This window comes from Camelina sativa, chromosome 7 (assembly GCF_030686135.1).
Source record: "Camelina sativa cultivar CO46 ecotype springtype chromosome 7, ASM3068613v1".
In the NCBI taxonomy this organism is placed as follows: domain Eukaryota; kingdom Viridiplantae; phylum Streptophyta; class Magnoliopsida; order Brassicales; family Brassicaceae; genus Camelina; species Camelina sativa.
Genome location: NC_141886.1, coordinates 20,861,724 through 20,884,596, shown reverse-complemented (window position 1 = coordinate 20,884,596; position 22,873 = coordinate 20,861,724). Strand labels below are relative to the sequence as shown.

The window sequence follows — 22,873 nt, the reverse complement described above, 5'->3', positions numbered from 1 at the left end:
CAGTAGATTCTTTTAAATTCTTTTAAATTGAATAACACTAGATTTATGCAGAATTTTAAATTATTTCAAATTCAGTTAAAATCCTACTTTCAATAATCTTTCAAATCCAAACTTTTAAATTATAAACATTCCTTAAGAATTTTTCTTTTGTTTTCTATTAAATTCTAATCAAATCACATTACCATTAAAAAAATCTTAATATTGAATAAATTAGCTTTTAATAGAATTCTAAAATCAATAAAATGAATAACAGTGCATTCTTTTTAATTCTTTTAAATTGAATTAAAATCCTACTCTCAATAATTTTTCAAATCCAAACTTTTAAATTATAAACAGTCCTTATTAATCATTTTTTCCTTACTAGTGCAAAACGTGAAACCTTATATTTAGTTTCGTCTTGTTGACAATCTTTTTTCTTCTGCTTCTCTCGTCAACCTCGTTGCTGGCTTCATTTGTTCATCGTCCAATTCCTCTATTGAAGATATTATCCTATAGTTCCCCTGGTGCTTCCTTCGAGTTTGAGACATTTTTTCGTAGGAAAAGAAAAAGTGAGACGATGAGTGCTAAAAAGGTGGAAGGTTCGTCAGCTCTACGAGACCCGTACGAGGTGCTTTCTATATCAAAGGACGCAAACGATCAGGAAATCAAATCCGCGTACACAAACTTGTCCCACAAGTAAGCTTTCAAACTTGTCCTTTGTTCAGTGCTATTGTTTTGTCCTAGTTAATGCCTTTGTTTGTTGGATGATTATGCTTTAACATGAAATCTATTCTTATATTGGATTTAAAACAATGGACAGGTATCATCCGGACAAGAATGCTAACAACAATGTTGAAGATTCTAATCTTTTCAATGAAGCTGAACTTTCCTATCGCATTTTGTCTGACCCTGAAAAAAGAAGACAATATGATAATGGAGGGTTTGAGGTGGTGATTCTTGTTTTGTATGCTTAGTGTCTCACTTGTTTTATCTATTTTTTTTTAAACGCATTCTTGTCGCTATAATAAGATTTGTTGTTTTATTGATATTATAGGCACTTGAAGCTAATGAAATGGACATGGAAATTGACTTGTCTAACTTTGGGACTGTAAATACAATGCTTGTAGCATTGTTCAGGTTAAGTTACTTTACATATATATATTTTTTTTTCCCAGAGCTCTCAAGAAAGCACTCTATTTCAAATCCTCTGTATTTAACCTTCTATCATCCTTATAATTGTCAACATTCAGAAACTTAGGTGTACCTTTCAAGACTAGTGTATCTGCCAATGTTCTTGAAGAGGCTATGAATGGAACTGTTACAGTTAGGCCCCTTCCTGATATGAGCTTTGGCTACAAAATGATCTTGAACCAAAACAAGGATGAGTTATTAGCTGGTCTAAGGACCTCTCTAACTAACCCGGATAAGGTGAAGATGAATGGTGGATTGACAAGAACCACAATAGATGTGAAAGTCTATTGATACTTCTTAGAACACTCAAGAATTCGGACACACTCACGAATTAGAGAGCAAAGGTTTCTTTTGTGAAACACAAACAAGCAATTTTATTGATCAAAAGGTGAAAAATAAGAACTACAACTCAAGGCATTATATAGCCAGGTTCATAACTTATTCTAAGGAAAAACACATAAATCCTGCAAAGAAAAACAAGGAAAACCAGAACAAAATCAGAAAAATAAAGGAAAGAGACGTTGGGTAGAAAGGAGAATATCACGGGTGCCGATTAAGGCAAATTTGATATCTTGACTTCATGACATGATTCTTCTTCGATCTCTGGATATTCTGGACGAGTGAGAGAGCCTTCTAGGTGTCTTCTAGAACCAAATAACACGTGCTTAAGTGGACTTCAAGTTTAGGGGTGAATAAAGCCCATTTAGTCTTATTGCTTATTAGAGAGTCCACTGGACATATGTTTATTGTTCGGTCCATATCTGGAGATTTATAGCAGTTCTCTCGACGCTCGTTGGTTCTCCGGAAACTAGACTCAGAAAGCTTTAATTTGATATATGGATCATCTCCTGGATCGTCCTGAATCGTCGGAGGTATTTCGTTGAAGACGGACTTTAGTTGGGAGCTCTCCGATAAGGTTAGGCGAATGGCTTCAAACTGATCAAGGGGGATCAGTCCTTCATGTTCCAGATGCTCCAGAAAGATGTTGAACTTCTTCTCTATGTTTTTGCTCCTTGTCCTAGTCATTGGTCCGCTTGGCACATATGGAGCTTGGATAATATGGCTTGGTGGTTCGATGTCCTCATCACTTCCTATTGGTTCTATTGGTACATCAGTTAGGCCCCTTCCTATTTGTAAAGGTATAGAGAAATAACACCACAATTTCCTGCTTGGAAAAACGTCAAGTAAACGTTCTTACTATTTATTCTTATCAAACTCTTATCCGGTTTACAAGAATAAATCTAAGCACACCTCTCTTCTCTATCTAAACTCTCACCAGTATAGATCTAAGAGAACAACACTCACCTCCTTGACTTTCTTTTTGTTAGCCTTGAAGTTACAATCTCTTGCAAAAGGTTTTTCAAAGTATTAAAAAAAACCTACGACGCCCCCCTAGATCTTTTATATTCGATCATCCTTAAACCCTAAAAAGATCTTCAAATCTTCACGTAAGGCAATATCTTGTTTGCCACAATCCACTTTCCTTAACCATCGCACATGATATTCTCCAAATATTCTCTCTCTCGATTTTGCTTTATCTTCTCATATCATCCCGCTTGGACTTGCCACGTCAGCACATGCAACCACGTCAGCAACTCAGCCATCTGTGATATGATGCAGCTCCCTGGTTGCCACATCGCTCTGCTCGGCACAACGACTTATTCCTCACAACGAGTTGTTGCAGAATCTGCTTTTACACTATTGATTACACCACTTTCTTATTTCTTTGTGTACATTAGAACCGAAGTTAATATAATATCTCTTATCAGGTAGACAAGCAATGCGCTCATTTTTTTAGAGTTATAATAATTGAACAACAAGCTGAATCAGGGGTTGTTGTTAGAGTAACTTCAACAACACAAAGCAAATTCAAGGTATGCTCGGAACTTGGAAGCTGTTTTGACCTAATTAATGTCGTGATTAACTTCGAAAACTGTCTATTCTCAGTTGCTTTATTTTGATCAAGATTCAAGTGGTGGCTATAGATTGGCCTTACAGGTACAAAGAATGTTTCTCTTAGTAATATTGTTCATAGTATTATCCTAATACCTGTGAAAGCATGATGCTTCTATTTGTTCTTGCAGGAAGAAAGTGAGGAAACATGCAATGTAACATCAGCTGGCATGTATTTCTTGCATTTTCAAGTATACCGTATGGAATCGACAGTCAATGCGGTATGCAAGTGCTGAATGTTTTTTCCCCTTCCATAATTAGCTGACATCTTAGAATGTGCAGAGGTATTAAAGAAAACCACATTGCGGTTATTGTTCAGTTAGCTGCAGCCAAGGACCCTGAATCTGCTTTCTTCAAGCGGCTGGAAGGTCTTCAACCTTGTGAGGTTTCGGAACTGAAAGCTGGCACACATATATTTGCAGTTTATGGTAATGAGTTAGTTATTATATATCTTCTCTTTGTGAGACCTTAGTTTAACTGGTCACTAGTAACTTTTCCGGTGATAACTACTTTAGGACTTCTTCCTACACAACTGAAGCACTATGTGCCAACAGTTATGAGGATACAACAGAGAATATGAAGGAGATTGAAGCTTAGATTATAAGAAAGAGAAACGAGTTGCGGCAGTTTGAGGCAGAGTACCACAAAGTAATTTTTTTACTATTGACATCAGCTAGTAGTATTTACTAGGGAGACATGTAACCTGATAAATTCTTATACTCATTTGCAGGCTATAGCGTGTTTTGAAGAAGTTACCAACATATATACGCAGGAGAAGCAAATTGTGCGTTGATGATGAATCTCTCATATCTTTTTATAACAGTTTTATTCTTTTATTGAATGAGCTTTGTGCTACCAATGAGAAAGCACATCACATAGACCACATAATACAACTCCAAGTGTTTGATGTGCAGGTGGATGAACTGCTAAAGCCAAGGGATACAATCCATTCGTCCTTCTCTGTCGTAAATACACAAAGTGGCAACAACTTGAGCAATGGAAGTATTAGGATACATGAGGATTGGTTATTGATTGGTTCACAACCGGTTAACCCTGGTACAATTAGTTTGGTTAATATGTTAGTATATAAGGAGATGTGGATTAACAGATAAGATTAAGCTTTGTAATATTCACATTATTTTCTGGTTAAGAGAGTTTGTTAGAACCGTTGATGGTTCTCTTCTTCTTCTTCTTCTTCTCCGAAATGTTTTCCGGTGAATCGGATTCTTAATATGGTATCAGAGCTTTGCTCTTAAGTCTTCCGCTTCGATCGTTTTCATTGGGAAACTTGTGAGAAGTTCAATTGAAAGAGATGAGTTGTTCAATTTCTTTTCTTCAGCTTGTGAGGATTCTTATTGTTGCGATTTTTGAGCTTATCGTAGGCATTTTCTTTGGGTTTTCCATTCTTCTTTTTGTTTCTCGCCTTTGATTGACCTTTTTCGTGACGAATCTCTCTTTTCTTTTATCAAATTTGTTGCAATTTCTAGAGATTTTTCTATTCTTTCGTTGAGAATGGGATCTTATGTAGCTCCTTCTTCGGTTAATCCAATCAATTTGAATCTGCGTGAATCTACTGAGTCTTCGCGTTTTCAAACGGATCAGTATGAGAATCCGTATTATCTGAATAGTAATGATCATGCTGGACTTGTTCTAGTCTCAGATCGGCTTACGACAGCTTATGATTTCCCTTCATGGAGGCGATCTATGCTGATGGCGTTGAATGTGCGCAATAAAATGGTTTTTATCAGTGGTATGATTACTAAACCTTTGGAAACTCATCGAGATTTTGGAACTTGGTCTCGCTGTAACGACATAGTGAGTACTTGGTTGATGAACTCGGTAAATAAGAAGAAAGGTCAGAGCTTGCTTTACATTTCTACTGCAGAGGGTATGTGGAAGAGTATAATCTCTAGGTTTAAGCAAGATGATGCACCTAGAATTTTTGCTATTGAACAGAGACTTAGCAAGATTGAGCAAGGATCTCTGGATGTTACTACTTACTACACATCTTTAGTTTCTTTGTGGGAAGAACACAAGAATTATGTAGAATTACCTGTTTGCACATGTGGAAAATGTGAGTGTGATGCGGCTGTTAAGTGGGAGAAACTACAACAGCGAAGTCGAGTGACTAAGTTTCTCATGGGGTTAAATGAGACTTATGAGCAATCTAGGCGCCACATATTGATGTTGAAGCCAACACCCACTATCGAAGAAGCTTTCAATATGGTAACACAAGATGAGTGACATGGGACTATTAAACCTCTTACACGAGTTGATAATGTAGCTTTCCAGACTACGACTCCTGCTTCTTATGATGGTGACAATGCTTATGTTGCTGCTTATAATACGATGAGGCCTCAAAAGCCTGTTTGTACACATTGTGGACGTTTGGGACATACAATACAGAGATGTTATAAGCTTCATGGTTTTCCTCCGAGGTACAAGACTGGTGGTTACAAGGGTAATGGTATGGTGCAGAATCAATCTTCTTACAACCCTCGTATGAAGACCACTCAAATGCAACCTCGGATGCCTCAAACTCAGCCACGAATGCTGATGGTTCCTTATGATCCTATTCAGAAGGCAAATGTTGTTGCAAATGTTTATGCAAAACAAGCACCTTATTCTTCTACGATTGGTCCTTATCCGTATGCAGCTCCTTCTGACATGTTTTCTTCTGCTCGGCTTGATGGTAATACTCTTAATACTCCACTCTTTACACCACAACAGTTGCAACAGATTTTATCACAATACAACTCTCAAGTACCAGCTCAAGAGCCTGTAGCTACTTCTAATACTGCAACGGTTACTGAACATGGTCTCATGGCTTCCACTTCCACTTCTGGTACTATCCTTTTTCCTTCTACTAATCTACGATCGAAAACCACATTCTTACTTTTCAAAAACATGTTCTTTCTTCTCTTCAACAATTTCTTGCACCTAATGATTGGATTATTGATAGTGGTGTGTCTAGTCACGTTTGTTCTGATTTAGCAATGTTTAGAGAATTAGTACCTGCTTCTAGTGTTACGGTTACTTTACCGAATGGTACTCGGGTTCCTATCACACACACATGCACCATATGCATTACCAAAACATTGATTTTACATAATGTTCTACATGTTCCTGATTTTAAATTTAATCTGATTAGCATAAGTTGTTTGGCTCAAAGTTTATTTTGTTATGCTCATTTCTTTCCCAATTGTTGTCTTATTCAGGAACTTTCTCAGGGCTTGATGGTTAGGAGGGGTAGACTCATCAATAATCTCTATATTCTTGAGACAGAAGCAAAGACCCTCTCACCATCTCTTCCTGCTGTTTGTTCTTTTTCTGCTACTGCATTATCTGATGGAGTTCTGTGGCATCATCGACTTGGACACCCATCTTCTGCAGTTTTACAAAGTTTAGTTAGTATAAATCCTTCTCTTAAGTCTATAGTCCCGAGTGGTTCACCATGTCAAATATGTCCTTTAGCTAAACAGAAGAGATTAGCCTATGTTTCTAATAACAATTTAGCTTCACAACCTTTTGATTTAGTTCATTTAGATATTTGGGGTCCTTTTGGTACTGAGTCTGTTGAGGGTTTTCGGTATTTCCTTACTTTGGTTGATGATTGTACTCGTGTGACATGGCTTTATATGTTAAGAAATAAGAGTGATGTTTCTACAGTTTTTCCTACTTTTCTTAAAATGATTTCTACTCAATATAACTCAAAAATTAAAGTCATTCGCTCTGATAATGCTCCTGAACTTGCATTTACTGATATAGTTAACGAACAAGGCATGTTGCATCAATTTTCATGTGCTTATACACCTCAACAAAATTCGGTAGTAGAATGCAAACATCAACACTTGTTAAATATTGCTAGAGCTTTATTGTTTCAATCAAATATACCTTTGAAATACTGGAGTGATTCTGTAATGATTGATGTCTTCTTGATCAATAGGATGCCTTCACCTTTGTTAAAGAATAAGTCTCCTTATGTTTTGCATCAACTCCTTTACATGATAGGCATAAGTATTTTCCAAGATCAAAACCTTGCATTTTTCTCGGTTATCCATCTGGTTATAAAGGGTATAAGACCATGTCCAGTGGCATGACTTAATGGGTTGCTATAACAGTTTCTGGATCAAAAATAAATCAAAAAGGAAAAAACAAGCCCAAAAACATGAGAATCGTTGCTCAACTAAGCATCAGAAGAACGGTTGAAGCAACCCTACGTGGAAACTTCTGGTTGGTTGTCTTTTAAAATATAAAAGACCAATTTATTTTTTTCCGGGAAAACGGTCTATTCCCCCACAAACTTAGTTGCTTTATCGTATTCATACCCAAAACATTGAGTTGTGCTTAGAGCTACATGAACTTAACAAAAATTTGAATTTCCTACACGAACAATGCAAAACTGGTGAAAACCCACAAATCGATAAACGGTGTTACTGTTACGTTAACAAATGCTGACTAGGATGCTTCGTTTGCAGTTTTAGATGCCACGTAATATATCTATATCTAAAAGATGTCGTTTCAATTTTTAAAAAACACAAAAACCTGAGAAAAATGACTATATCTAGGCTCGAACCTGGGTCTTCCATACACTTGACCATATAAGGGGATATATTAAAAGTAACAAAAGCCTTTTCTCTTCGTTCTTTCTCTTCTCCAGTCTTTTCTGTGATCTCAGTACGAATATATGAAACTTTGTTCAATTTCTCGCCTTTTAACAGTTTTCTTTTTTTTTTACAATTTGATTTGATTCAACAGTTTCTCTTTTGATCGATTTCTTTTACCTTAGGCAGATTCGGAACCTTAAGAAGTTGGGTTGAGGACGGAAAAAAAAGATTTTTCAATTGATGGATTGATCTGATTTTTGGGTATCACATGAAGAAGCTCCGTCCGTCCGTCGTATTGCTCATGTTGAAGAGAATGCAAAAAAGATTTTTTTACGTAGTACAGAATATATATATATATATATATAAACGTCTCGGGTGGATAGATAAATATGTTGATTGGCTCAATTGGTTGTGTGTAATGTTATCTGTACAAGAGTGCCCAGGTTCGAATCCATGGAATAGAGATATTTTTGTCTCCGTTTTTTTTTCTTCTTAATTTCAAATAATTGAAACAACAGCGTTTCGTGATATTACATAGCATCCTAGTCATCATTTGTTAACAGAAAAGTAACGCCATTTATCGATTTGTGGGTTTTCACCAATTTTAGGTTGTTCGTGTAGGAAATTCAAATTTTTCTCAAATCCATGTAGGTATAAGCATAACTTAAAGTTTTGTGTACGAATACGATAACACAACTAAGTTTGTGGGGGGGGGGGGGGGGGTATATGCGGTTTTCCCTTTGTTTTCCTCGGCTGCAAATGGTTGCTTAAAATTGAAAGAATTGAAAATTTTAAGTTGAACAAAATTGGGCTGAATAATATTCAACCCATTCATCTCCAAAATAGTGGTTGAACAAGTTGAACATTTTTGCAGTAGGATTAGTTTATTTTTTCAACTTTTTAGGTTGAATGAGTTAAATAATTATTTTCAACTTCTTCAACATCTTCCATTCAAATGGTGAAATTTGGTTGAATAATTTTTTTCAACTCCTTCAACTTTTTCAATTGTGCAACCATTTGCACCCCTCATTTTTTTTTCCTTTTCCTGACTCTTTCTTTCCTCCCTCGACGAACAGATGAGAACAGATGAATCTCTTCTGATTCTTTAGTTTTCATAGATTTCAATCGATTCACCTTGATTTTTCCGGCATAAAGATGTAAGATCGTTTACTCTAAAAACGATTTCTGGTTCCAATCGTTATTAATCTCGATCTGACGTTTCGGATTTGACGGCAATTGATCTCCGATGGACTTACGGGGACGGCGAGAGGACGGGGAGGGGACGCGAAGGGGACGGCGAAGGGCATCGGCAAGGTTAGTTTTCTTTGTAACTGTTGTGAATCAGTCTAGATTCATTTGAGAGAAGTATATTGTTGGAGAGTTTTGAGTTTGTTGTTGATGCTTATATTGTTGATTCATGGCATTTTTTTTGTAGTACAATTGATGAGTGTGTTGTGTTACTTAATCTTAATCTTGTCCAGCTCTTGGCAGAAGATTTTGCTTTGAAGAGATTTAGTCTCACAAGAAAAGTGTGCACAAACTTAAGAGGATTGGAGATGTGCTCACAGTCGTTGTTGCTGCAGGTATATCACTTTCACAACTTTGTCAAAGCTCTATAAGTAGTCTCAGTAAGAGATTCACTAGGCACACTTGATCGTTTACTTAAGGCTCTGCTGTTTTGTTGTTTATGTAATAAAATGATGAACTTAATAATTGTTTTGCCTCTTCTTGAAGCCAGCAGGAACGAAGTAGCAAGATATAGAGAAGTTTGTGCAATTCAATCGCTTGGTACTTGGTACTTCAACAAACTGAGAGTCTAAGACTCATAACGAAAGAGGTTAGAAAATTAAAATCTCCTTTCTCTTTTGTGCGGGAACAATTTTGACTGCATACCCATTATACTTGTGTGAATATCAAAAGCAAACAAATCTTTACTCTTTAGAAACACAAAAAGAACCGATCTTCTTTTTCAGGCTGTTCCAACTGCAAAGGGCCAACCTTTGGCTGATGAGTATGGAATCAATTTCTTTGAGACGGTAAGCTAGAAAAAAAACTTGTCTACTGTTTTCATTAACTATCGTCTGAGATTACTGATGTGACTACAAAATGTTGCAGAGTGCAAAAACAAACCTAAATGCAGAGGTAAGAACTGCAGGAATCTAGTACAATTACTCGCTCTTCATACCCTTATACTGACATTATACCTGAATGTTGTGTTGTTTTTATTCTGAAGTTGTATTACCTGAGGTGACTGGATCGTATGGTATGTCTGTGAAAATGATTGGTTATTGAAACATGCTTTCTAGTGTGGTGATGATGGAATGATATGATATGATGATGGATGCAAGGTGTTTCAATTACCCTTATGTAGTTGTAGCATAAAGGATGTCAAACCATAATGAGTGTGATGCAAGCAATCAGGATGTGAACACTTATCTAAGTTAAGCCAAATATGAAGGATGTTTGTCACTAACAACCTAATGATGATTATGAAATGCAGAATGTAAAGCTACTAAAACAGGATACTAAATGCAAAGTAAACAGAATGATCAAAGCAGTAATGAAATGAAACAGGAACATGAACTATAGTAAAGCAAAACAAGTAATAACACAAGATTAACAGGAACTAAATGAAATGCAACAGGAAAAGCAACTAAAATGAAACAGGGAATGAAACAGAAAGATGCAGAACATAAAACAGGAACTCTAGAATGAGCTCGAGCAAGCACTCGATCGGATGCTCTATCGAGTGGATGGTCGAGTTGATGAACGAATATCAGAAACAGAGCAAATATTGAAACAGAGCAAACAACAATCAATTAACAGGATTTAAAACAAGGAAATCAATAATCAAATAAAGGTCTTAAGGATGGATTCAGGGGATGAACTCAAGCTATGGTTATCTAAATTGGTCAACAAACCTCAATCAACAATGAGCTATCTCTAGACAATGATCTTCTAATACATGTTAATCCATTCTCATGACAATAACAATCAAGCCAAGATACTTTTTAGACCTAGCTCTCACTAGCTATTACATATCAAAGCAGGTATTAAACAACCAGATCATCAATGTCAAAAATCATAGTAAACATCTAATCTCTTAGCATGCTTCATGATAATCTCTAGTATTAGCCTTATCTAACAACTTAGACATTGGTATGATGCTCAGAAGCTTAAGATCTACCCTTACCCTCTCAGTATTAGAATAGCATAGAGCATATCTAACCGAGAAGAGATATTAAGCAATCAATCTTGATCAATCCAAACAACCATAACCATTATCCACCAATCCATCCTCAAGATCCTAAGCCACTACTCACAATCACAAAACATGATGAACAAAATCATAAACCCAGAAATCAATGAAACTTGCATTATTAGATAGATGAGATGAAGATCTACAATATTGAAGTCAAATTCTCAATACTTAGAAAGTTATGAAACCAACAAGTATCAAAGATTTCTTGTTTTTCTACAAAAGTGGCTAGAGAATCTTTGCAAAGAAGTGCAAAAAGTAGATAATTCTCAAAAGGGTAAATACTAGGTCTAGAATTGTACTCTAAAAAAGTCTATCTCTTGGTGGCTGCAGGGTACAAGGCCTTTTATAGGAAAAAGAAGGGAAGCCCTAAAAATGCTAAAAGACAAAATAGGTGGGCAGCTCGGTCAACTCGACCAGGTGCTCGGTGAGGGCTGGTCGAGTGGCCTCTTCTTCTGCTTCTCCCATCCGGTCGAGTCCTTCTCCGCACACGGTCGAGTGTTTGGTCGAGTGGGTGGTCGAGTGGACTTCCGGACCTTGATTCTTCAGCTCCAAATCCCTTGTTTCCTTCTCTTGACAGCTCCAATCTTCTTCAGCTTCACTTCCATGCTCCTTAGGATCCAAAATCACCTGTTTATGCAAGAAACTATGCAAATGCAATGCAAATCTACTCTAATACATAAACAGTTCTAAAGCTATACATTAATGGACAAATGAGATAGAAAATCATGCAAAAGATGTGAATATGCTAAGGGAAAACAGGGTAAAATATATGAACATCAACACCTCCAAACTTAGTCTTTGCTTGCCCTCAAGCAAATGAAAAAGACATAAGAAGGTAGGTGAAGTTTGAAAGTGGGATCTCAGCTCCTAAAGCTTGTTAATAAACTAGCTAGAATCAATGTCCAAGTTACTAGTACTATGATGCAAGTTGAATGAGTTGTACTTAAAGATTTTAGACAAGCCTATCACAACCTTTACTGATTTGAGCCTTAGATATCCACATGCATTCAAATCAACCATTTCCTTTAACATTCATTAAGCAAGAACATGAATCAACTTATGCAATGCTTAAACTCATTTGGCTTGGTAATAAAGGCTTAGAGACAATGATGGTCTCTCTTTCGAGTGGGGCTTATCAATATCAAGGTTCTCTCATAAAAATGGATTGAGCTTTAGAAGAATGCTAAAGGTAAGAACACTTAGACACATACAAGAACAAAACCTTGTCTACCCAAAAGTAACCAAAGTGTTTGACCCTATCATTCTAAACCCAAATCATCCTAGTTCTACCCTTTGTCTTCTTCTCTTCTCAAATACCCTTTTCTCTTTTGTTTTTAAGCCTTAGGAGAGGTTTCTTATTTGAATCAACTAGTGGAATGGGGATTTCTTTCTTATTGCTATGGTTCCCTTTTTCTTTTCATTTCTTAAGACATAAAAGCTTTTTGCTAGTCTCTTCTTTTCTTTCTTTCTTCTCTTTGATTAGAACCATCTTTAACAATCTCATACTTCTCATTCTTTCACTAGAGCTTAAATTTACTTAAACACATTCCCCTCCTAAAGACTATAACATTTTATTTCTTTCTTTCTCTTTTCTTTTTCTTTTTCAAAACAACCAAGTCTCAAACCCAACAATTAAACCACCTAGTCCTATCTAGTTTGAAAACTGCGAACTAGAACTACACAAGGCAATACTCTTGTCAGCTCAAACTCTAACATTTTCTACAAGCTCAATCCCAAAAAGGCCTTACACACACAAGAATAAACATGGCTTGAAAGAAGAGTTGGTTAAGGGTATTGGAAACTGATCGAAGATCAAATCAGCTACTTGGATCAACAAGAGTGGTAAAAAGGAGAAAGATGATCCAAATATGTATATGGTATCCATGAGTTTAAAGCAATGCACAAATTGATAATTAAAAGTCAATATTAGGTTCTTATAAATAGGAAATGGTATCAAATCACAACATGCTTCAATTTAGACCAAATACAATGCAGGAATTCAAGAGTTGATTCAACCTTATGCTTCTAACCACTCAACTAGCATCAAAGTACTATTAACTTGGGCATTGATCCTAGTTTAGTGAATTTAAACAAGCTAACAAGGCAAAACTCATCATAGATCTCTAATGCAGATATGAAACAGTCCTAAATGAAACATGCTAAACAAGTGCTAATATGCAATGCAAGCTACATGAACACTCTGTTTTTGTAAAGATTTTTGCAAAAAATTTCAAATTTTTAGGTTTTTTCTATGCCTTAAATGAAATGCAAGTACTAACATGATTATGCTAAAATTTTGAAATAAGAAAACAAAACACAGCATCAAATACGATCTCAAACCCTCCCCCAAACTTAAATTACACAGTCCCTTGTGTAAGATAAATTTGTAAGAGGATTCAAGACTTAAAACAAAACAAAACTAGAGATGCAATGGTATTTATAATGAAAAGGTGATGTTGTTACCTCATGGATTGTGGAAGAAGCTGTCCACATCCTCATTCATGCTTTCATAGGTGTGATGGGAGTCTTATGGTTGACTTGGAGGTGGAGAAGGAGGCAACTCGGCTATGGCCATCGATTGGTACTCGGTCGAGTGCCCGGTCGAGTGGGTCGGTCGATTCGGCTTGCGATCCTTCCTTTCTTCTTTTGTTTAGAGTCTCTTGCCTTTCTGATCATGAAAACATCAAAACAAAATCAAAATACCAAAAATCCTAAGCAATATATACAGAGATACCTTAGGGACTTCCTCCCTAGTGAGCTTGTTTAAAGTCACTAAGCTTGACTTTTGATGCTTTTTCAGGCTTGGTTTAAAGACCAAGGAGGTGATGAAATCCCCCCTGGTTCTACTTGATAAACTTGGTGTTGTTTCTTGATCACTACCTCCTTAACACTTGAACTTTGTTTCTTCTTAAACTTGAGTCTTGGTCTTGCCTTCTTCAAAGACCTTTTGTTGAGCTGAACTTGAAGATCCTTCACTAAACCAGCTAACACTTAAACTGAACCCTTTAGTTTTTGGACAGTCTCGGCTTGGGCTGAACCTTTAATCATAGGGTCCTCTCCATCCTCAAAAACTTCACAACTAGTTTTTTTCTTTACCACAAAGTGTTGACCTTCAATAGTAGGGTGATGTGTTGAATTATTGATGTCAAACTTCATAGTGAAGTCTTTAGCAAGGTGGAGCTTGATGGTTCCCATCTTAATATCAATTACAGCCCCAGCTGTGGCTAAGAATGGTCTCCCCAAGATGAGAGGGTCTTCTGGCTCTTGGTCCATGTTCATGATCACAAAATCAGTTGGGATTCTAGCATTCCCTATCTTGACTGGAAAATCTTCAATTACTCCAAGCACATCCCTCTTGGATCCATCTGCTAGGACAATATAGAGATTGCAGGGTTTAAAATGTTCATATCCCAACTTCTCAGCCACTGAGTATGACATTAAGCTCACTGAAGCTCCTAGGTCACATAGACACTTGTTGAAGTGCATATAGCTGATGGAGCAAGGTAGGTTAAATGAACCTAGATCTTCAAGTTTTGTTGGGATAATAGCTTTCCCAATCTCTTTCAAATCCTTCATGTCTTGATCTTGAGCCTTCTGCTTGGATAATTCAAGAAGCATGTCCTTGAGGACAGGATGTTGAGCATATTTTTCCAAGGGAGGTCCTCTCTCTTCCTCTTTCTTCTCAATGACAACCTCTTGTTGTATGGCCATCACTTCCTTCTTTTCAATCACTTCCTCTTGTTGCAAAGCCATCATTTCTCTTTTTCAATAATTTCCCTTAGTTCCTTTAGCTTTTGTGCTTTGAAACGTCCTGGGAATGGTAGAGGTAGTTTGTAAGCAGGAGGAATGTATCTAGCAGGCGTAACAGCTTCTGTGTCTTCAACTCGATCGGTCACTCGGTCATGTACTCGATCGTGTGTGTGGTCGAGCACCTGGTCGAGTGGTTTCTCTGCTTCAGTCTGCTGAGTAAAACCTTCACTTTGGGCTTCAATTAGTGACGAATCCTCCCCACCTTGAACCTCACTGTCCTCAGTGACAACTTCTTCATAGAAGTGAATCGCTTTAGCTGTAAACTCCCTTGGGTTTTGAATAGCTGGTCCAAGAAGTTGGTTTGGCTTAGGAGCTGAAGTGGAATCAATGTTGCTCTCCATGTACTTGACCTTAGAGGTCAGACTCTCAAGCTTGTTACTCGGGTCATTAGAATAAGAATTCAACTTTTGGGTTAGCTCAGCAAACTGCCTTGCTTCCTCAATCTGTTTATTGGCTTGCCCAAGCAACATTTGTTGCATCATAGCTCTTAAGTCAAGTGCTTGGCCTTGGTAGGTCTGAAACCCTGGAGGGGGACACAATTGAATCTGGAAACCTGGTTGCTGGTGCATGGGTACATAATGGAACATACTGCTTTGAAACATGATTACTAACTCGAACTGACACTCGGTCGAGCACTAGCTCGAGTTGAAGGTCGAGTCGTCTGAGATGAGAAGTCTATTTGAATCCAGGTTGTGGCTCGATCAGGTACTCGAACAGAACACGGTCGAGTGGTAGCTCGAGTTGTATGTCGAGTTGGTACCTGAGACTCAAAAGAACCAAGCAGATGAAGAATTCGAATCAGTAATGGTTAAAGGAGAAATAGAACTTAATCTTAGACTTGTATAAATCCTAAATGTCATAAACAAACACTCAAACAGGCAACAACGCCAAATTGAAACATGCTTTCTAGTGTGGTGATGATTGAATGATATGATATGATGATGGATGCAAGGTGTTTCAATTACCCTTATGTAGTTGTAGCATAAAGGATTTCAAACCATAATGAGTGTGATGCAAGCAATCAGGATGTGAACACTTATCTAAGTTAAGCCAAATATGAAGGATGTTTGTCACTAACAACATAATGATGATTATGAAATGCAGAATGTAAAGCTACTAAAACAGGATACTAAATGCAAAGTAAACAGAATGATCAAAGCAGTAATGAAATGAAACAGGAACAGGAACTATAGTAAAGCAAAACAAGTAATAACACAAGATTAACAGGAACTAAATGAAATGCAACAGGAAAAGCAACTAAAATGAAACAGGGAATGAAACAGAAAGATGCAGAACATAAAACAGGAACTCTAGAATGAGCTCGAGCAAGCACTCGATCGGATGCTCTATCGAGTGGATGGTCGAGTTGATGAACGAATATCAGAAACAGAGCAAATATTGAAACAGAGCAAACAACAATCAATTAACAGGATTTAAAACAGGGAAATCAATAATCAAAGAAAGGTCTTAAGGATGGATTCAGGGGATGGACTCAAGCTATGGTTATCTAAATTGGTCAACAAACCTCAATCAACAATGAGCTATCTCTAGACAATGATCTTCTAATACATGTTAATTCATTCTCATGACAATAACAATCAAGCCAAGATACTTTTTAGACCTAGCTCTCACTAGCTATTACATATCAAAGCAGGTATTAAACAACCAGATCATCAATGTCAAAAATCATAGTACACATCTAATCTCTTAGCATGCTTCATGATAATCTCTAGTATTAGCCTTATCTAACAACTTAGACATTGGTATGATGCTCAGAAGCTTAAGATCTACCCTTACCCTCTCAGTATTAGAATAGCATAGAGCATATCTAACCAAGAAGAGATATTAAGCAATCAATCTTGATCAATCCAAACAACCATAACCTTTATCCACCCTAATCCATCCTCAAGATCCTAAGCCACTACTCACAATCACAAAACATAATGAACAAAGTCAAATTAGATAGATGAGATGAAGATCTACAATATTGAAGTCAAATTCTCAATACTTAGAAAGTTATGAAACCAACAAGTATCAAAGATTTCTTGTTTTTCTACAAAAGTGGCTAGAGAATCTAAGCAAAGAAGTGCAAAAAGTAGATAATTCCCAAAAGGGTAAATACTAGGTCTAGAATTGTACTCTAAAAAAGTCTCTCTCTTGGTGGCTGCAGGGTACAAGGCCTTTTATAGGAAAAGGAAGGGAAGCCCTAAAAATGCTAAAAGACAAAATAGGTGGGCGGCTCGGTCAACTCGACCAGGTGCTCGGTCGAGTGCTGGTAGAGTGGCATCTTCTTCTGCTTCTCCCATCCGGTCGAGTCCTTCTCCGCACACGGTCGAGTGTTTGGTCGAGTGGGTGGTCGAGTGGACTTCCGGACCTTGATTCTTCAGCTCCAAATCTCTTGTTTCCTTCTCTTGACAGCTCCAATATTCTTCATCTTCACTTCCATGCTCCTTAGGATCCAAAATCACCTGTTTATGCAAGAAACTATGCAAATGCAATGCAAATCTACTCTAATGCATAAACAGTTCTAAAGCTACACATTAATGGACAAATGAGATAGAAAATCATGCAAAAGATGTGAATATGCTAAGGGAAAACAAGGTAAAATATATGAACATCAGTTATATTTGGTGTAAATTTGTTCCGTTCACCTGTTCATGAAGTTCTTTTTCTGTCTGCAGGAAATATCAAAAGGATCTGTGAAAACTTTATTTGGGGATCGTCTCTCAGTACATGGAAAATGTCGCATTGAAGATCAATGTAAAGCTTTAGTCATCTATGCTTCTTATTGTCCATGCTCTAAGTTGTTTCCAACATAAGCAAACCCTTCTTTCGTCACTGAGCCTTTTGGTCAGCCAAGTGACTGTCTTCAACTGAAGAACATGTTCGATCCTGCTGGCTCTTTTCTAAGTATGCCTTTGTAATGTTTGTCTCACAGTTTTAAGGCAGTGAATGTTTTAATAATTGAGAAACCTTCATAGGTTTCTCTAGTGGAATGATGAATTTTGTTGAAGTACTTAGTGAGTTACTTAGATTAGTTTATTATAAATAATATGATTAATTTATTTTTGGAGCAACCCATTGGCCATGCTCTAAGATTTTAGATATGGAGTCTCATTCAATATCTGTCTCTCGTAATGTCATTTTTCAAGAAAATGTTTTTCCTTTTAAGACATCAGAATTGTTATCTCAAGCGGTTGATATGTTTCCTAATAGTATATTACCATTGCCTCACCATTACACTTTGTTGATTCTCTGCATTCGCTTAGTGATGTTGATATTGATATCCCTGATGAATTTGATGCATCACATACATCTGCATCTGACACTGCACACTTGGACCCTGGTACAATTCGTGTAGCTAATCCTATCGTATCACGGTATACAGTTTCTTCTTCTCTTTCTGTTGCTAGGCCTAAGCGAACTGTAAAGACTCCCTCCTATCTTTCTGAATATCATTGTGCCCTTGTTCCTTATATTTCTGCAGATCCTCCTTTACTTCTTCAATCACTAGAATAAGCCATTTCTTCTAAACCTCATACTACACCTTAATCTCTTTCTTCGGTTGTTTCATATGATCGCTTTACTCCTCTTTCTCAATCTTATATTTTCACATACAGTCTTGAGACTGAACCTAAAACCTTTGCTCAAGCCATGAAATCAGTAAAGTGGACCAATGCAGCTGGTGAAGAGCTTCATGCTCTCGAGATTGCTCACACTTGGGATGTTACGTCTCTCCCACCAGGTAAAAATGTTGTTGGTTGTAAGTGGGTATTTACTATTAAGTATAACCCTGATGGTACAGTTGAACGGTATAAAGCCAGACTCGTGACACAAGGGTTCACACAACAGGAAGGTTTGGATTTTATGGAGACATTCTCCTAGTGGCTAAACTAACGAGTGTGAAATTTTTATTTGGTGTTGCTGCTAAACAAGGATGGAGTTTGACACAAATGGATGTGTCTAATGCTTTTCTCCATGGTTACTTAGAGGAAGAGATCTACATGAGTCTGCCTCAGGGATATACTACTCCACCAAATGTTGTTTTGCCACCTAATCCGGTTTGTCGACTTCAAAAGTCTCTTTATGGCTTGAAACAAGCTTCTTGACAGTGTTACAAGCGACTGTCTTCTATTTTCTTTGGCGCAAACCTCGTTCAGTCTCCTGCTGATAATACTCTCTTTGTCAAAGACATACCAGGTTCTTTTATTGCAGCATTGGTGTATGTCGATGATATACTCATTGCTAGTAATGATGACAATGCCATGGAGAGCTTGAAAGCATTGCTGCGGTCAGAATTCAAAATCAAGGATCTTGGACCAGCTAGATTCTTTCTTGGCTTGGAGATATCTCGTTCTTCAATCAGTATTTCGGTATGTCAACGGAAGTATGCCCAGAACCTGTTAGAGGATGCAGGAGTACTCGGTTTTAAACCAAGTCCTGTTCCTATGGATCCAAGTTTGCATCTTACGGCTACGAGGGGAACACCTCTGCCTAATCCTTGTTCTTATAGAGAACTTATAGGTCGACTTCTTTATCTCACCATCACCAGGCCGGATATCACCTTTGCTGTTCATCAGCTCAGTCAGTTCATCTCTGCACCTTCTGATATTCACCTTCAAGTGGCTCATAAAGTCCTCAAGTATATCAAAGCTAATCATGGCCAAGGCTTGATGTATTCTGCTGATTCGGACCTGAACTTGAATGTTTTCTGTGATGGTGACTGGGCGAACTATAAGGATACTCGACGCTCTATTACTGGTTATTGTGTATATCTTGGTAACTCTCTTATCTCATGGAGGTCCAAGAAGCAAGGTGATGTGAGCACCGGACCAGAGACGTGGCCAGGAACACTCGCACCAGACCCGGACACCAACGAAACACTTTTATCACCCGTAGGATAACTCGGAGCCAGCATGCCTAGGACCACTTCCGGTGCAACCACGCGGAGCAAGAGCTCATCCAGGGCTTCCAAGCAAAGGATCAATCACTTCGGCCAAGCCTTCATCCAAGAAGACCAAGAGTTCGACTCGACCAAGGAAATCATCGACGAGACCATCCGTACGACCTTCATCCTTACCCAGGATGAGGGCGCCAAAGACGGTAGGATCATGACTCATACTCTTTTTCTTACTTCGGGTTTTTCCCATGAGGTTTACCGGAGAAGGTTTTAACGAGGCGACAAGTCCTACCGCACAACATCGCGTTTAACCCAAGGACGCATGCAACGCCGCGTTTAACATCGGTAACGTGGCAACCCACACTCGGCCTAACGACGCGGCCTTTCTTTTCTGTCCTTTTCCTTTAAACTCTGCGTTTTAAACTTTTCTATAGTCTTCCCTTATGAACGTTGGAATAGTGTGACGTGTGTGGCCTTGTTTAAACAACATAGAGGGCGAAGTGTTCACCTTCTGTGGAGACGCGTCAAGGGCACACATGTGCGGACCATAGCGAGTCCGCGTGTCCCTAGTCCCCTCTAAACCTTATAGTATTTAAACTCCCAACGCCCCTTGCTTAGACTCTTTAGACTTGAATGAAATCATAATTTCCTAAAGAGAGAATCTTTGTTTCTTGTCTCAAATCTCTTTCTCGCAACATAGTCCGGGACTAGGCTTGAAAGAAACCCTAGAAGGATAGATCCGGGATCGCTCTTCTTCTAGTCGGCGTACGACGCTCACTACCGCTCGTGTACAATGTCGGTTCAATCCATACCACCATCACCACACGACGTCCGATTCCGATCGTTAGTTGTGTTCCACTTCGACTTCATTATTCTCTAGTGAACCGAGGTCGAGTTTCTTACTCGGTTCGCTAGCCGCCGTCCGATATCCCTGGCACGTCTGTCTGCTATGGCGTTCAGCCGTCCGTAACATCGTTTTCATACCCCTTTCCATTCTAATTCGTATTCTACTCGTCCATTCAACCCCAAATCTCGTCTCCATCACCGATCCTCACTCTACTCTAATTCCACCTCCCTTTGTCCGAACAAAGTACCTGCCTTTCCGTCCGTCCAATGACGTAGAACTCCGTCCGAGCCTTCAGGCCGTCCGGCGTTCACATCACAAGGTGTCACTAGTAGAAGCAGTACAGAATCCGAAGATCGCAGTATGGCTCAGGCGACTTGTGAAACTATTTGGTTACAGCAGTTGTTCAAGGATCTCCATCTTCCTGTTACAGGTCCTGCCAAAATGTATTGTGACAACAAGTCGGCTCTGCATATTGGTATGAATCCCGTTTTTCACGAGAGGACGAAACATATAGAAATTGATTGTCACACAGTCCGCGATCAGATCAAGGCTGGTACACTCAAGGTTTTCCACGTTCCTTCGGAGAATCAACATGCTGACATTCTTACCAAACCCCTTCATCCAGGTTCTTTTTATGGATTGCTTTCTAAGATGTCATTATCAAGCTTGTATCTTCCAAACGAGACATCTTTGAAGCTACAGACTTGAGAGGGGCGTATTAGGATACATGAGGATTGGTTATTGATTGGTTCACAACCGGTTAACCCTGGTACAATTAGTTTGGTTAATATGTTAGTATATAAGGAGATGTGGATTAACAGATAAGATTAAGTTTTGTAATATTCACATTATTTTCTGGTTAAGAGAGTTTGTTAGAACCGTTGATGGTTCTCTTCTTCTTCTTCTTCTCCAATATGTTTTCCGGTGAATCGAATTCTTAATAGGAAGTAGCAGCAACGCTCAGGGAGAGGAAGGGAGACAAGAGAGTAAAGATAGACCCACGAGAAAATGGTTCAACTGGAACCTCAATGGATCTGATTAAGCTTATTTGATCTCCGAAGGTGGGCCGGGTTTGTTCTTACCCCGGTACCTCGAATCTCAACTGGCTCATAAATTTTTTTCATTTGTTTATGTTGTGGTTCTCTAAGGTAAAAAATATGTTCATCGGAATGATCTTAAGAGAGAAAGATCGATAAGCTCTTTTATTGCAAAATTTTTGTTGTGGTCACAGGAAAGTGTTTCATTTGGGTGTTTAAGCTCAGTTTCACTCTTTATTAGGGCTACTCTTTATGATATATGCAACATTTGATTCATTGCAACTTTTAAGTAGCCTATTCACTTTGGGCCATATGTTGGTTACTGGTTAGAAAAGTAAGTTTGAATTCTTGTAGCATCGGGCCCTCAACTAGAACATTTGGACAAGTTAAGAATAAATTTCCAAAACAAAAGCTACAATTAAAGACATAGGATTGATCGTGAAATATTCATTTCATTCGATACAAAAAAAAAATAGAAGAAATGATGTATTATTAGTTTAGTATACATTATGTCTAATAGAGAGGAAAAAGTCGAAGTAAATATGTTTGATATGATTCTCAAACTTTAGTCTTTATGCGTATGCTAGAAGGTACTTGCTCTTTTCTTAATCAAAGTATTTATTTCCATTTTTAAAGTGATTGAAATGTCAAATGACTAGATTTCAACTAAACATCGTCAATAAGTAGTAAGGATGTCAAATTATATAAAAATCAACGCACAAAGTAGAATGATTATTGGGTTATGTTAATATTATTATAAATTTTCAAAAGATCGACTAATAAAAACGATAGACCTGTTTTGACTTTTTGAAGCTTTGGACTAAACAAAAATTAATGTAGTTACAAAGTATAATAGGAGAGAATAATTTAAAATAATTGTAACTGACTACCTGGTAATGTTTAAATGGCTAAAAACTTAAAACCATATAAACTAAAACAAACTAAGTATTTGAAAAAAACAACAAATCTTGTATTCTTTTTGTATCATAAAACGCAAGACTTGGGTAACTTTTTGCTTCAATTTTTTTATATTTTTAACCACTCGGTAGCATTTTCAAAACTACCAAATCTCGTATTACGTCAAATTTATTGCACATGACTGTTTAGTACGATAGGTTATCCACGAAAACTGTATATAGTATAAGCAAAAGTAAAACTGTTTAGTACGAATCAAAATCCCAAACCATTACCAACGACGTACATAGAAATTTTATTATTATTTTATGAAGGTAAATAAACTCAAAACTATAAAATCTAAAATGATTAACAATTACTACAAGAGTACAA

General features: G+C 37.6%; 1 long non-coding RNA gene and 2 pseudogenes across 4 annotated transcripts; all 3 read left to right on the top strand.

Moving 5' to 3' along the window:
• The first annotated feature begins 350 nt into the window (after positions 1-350).
• On the top strand, positions 351-21,644 carry LOC104701460 (chaperone protein dnaJ 15-like; annotated as a pseudogene).
• Positions 4,636-7,096, top strand: LOC147941515 (uncharacterized; annotated as a pseudogene).
• LOC104701459 (uncharacterized) lies at positions 8,750-10,203 on the top strand. Of its 4 annotated transcripts, XR_015560933.1 has the most exons (6): positions 8,750-9,044; positions 9,212-9,313; positions 9,465-9,567; positions 9,704-9,766; positions 9,846-9,872; positions 9,964-10,203. It is a non-coding gene; the product is annotated as an uncharacterized LOC104701459 (long non-coding RNA). The 4 variants fall into 4 exon arrangements; XR_015560934.1 differs by having other exon boundaries at positions 9,472-9,567; positions 9,846-10,203; XR_753823.3 differs by having other exon boundaries at positions 9,469-9,567; positions 9,846-10,203.
• Positions 21,645-22,873: the final 1,229 nt, after the last annotated feature.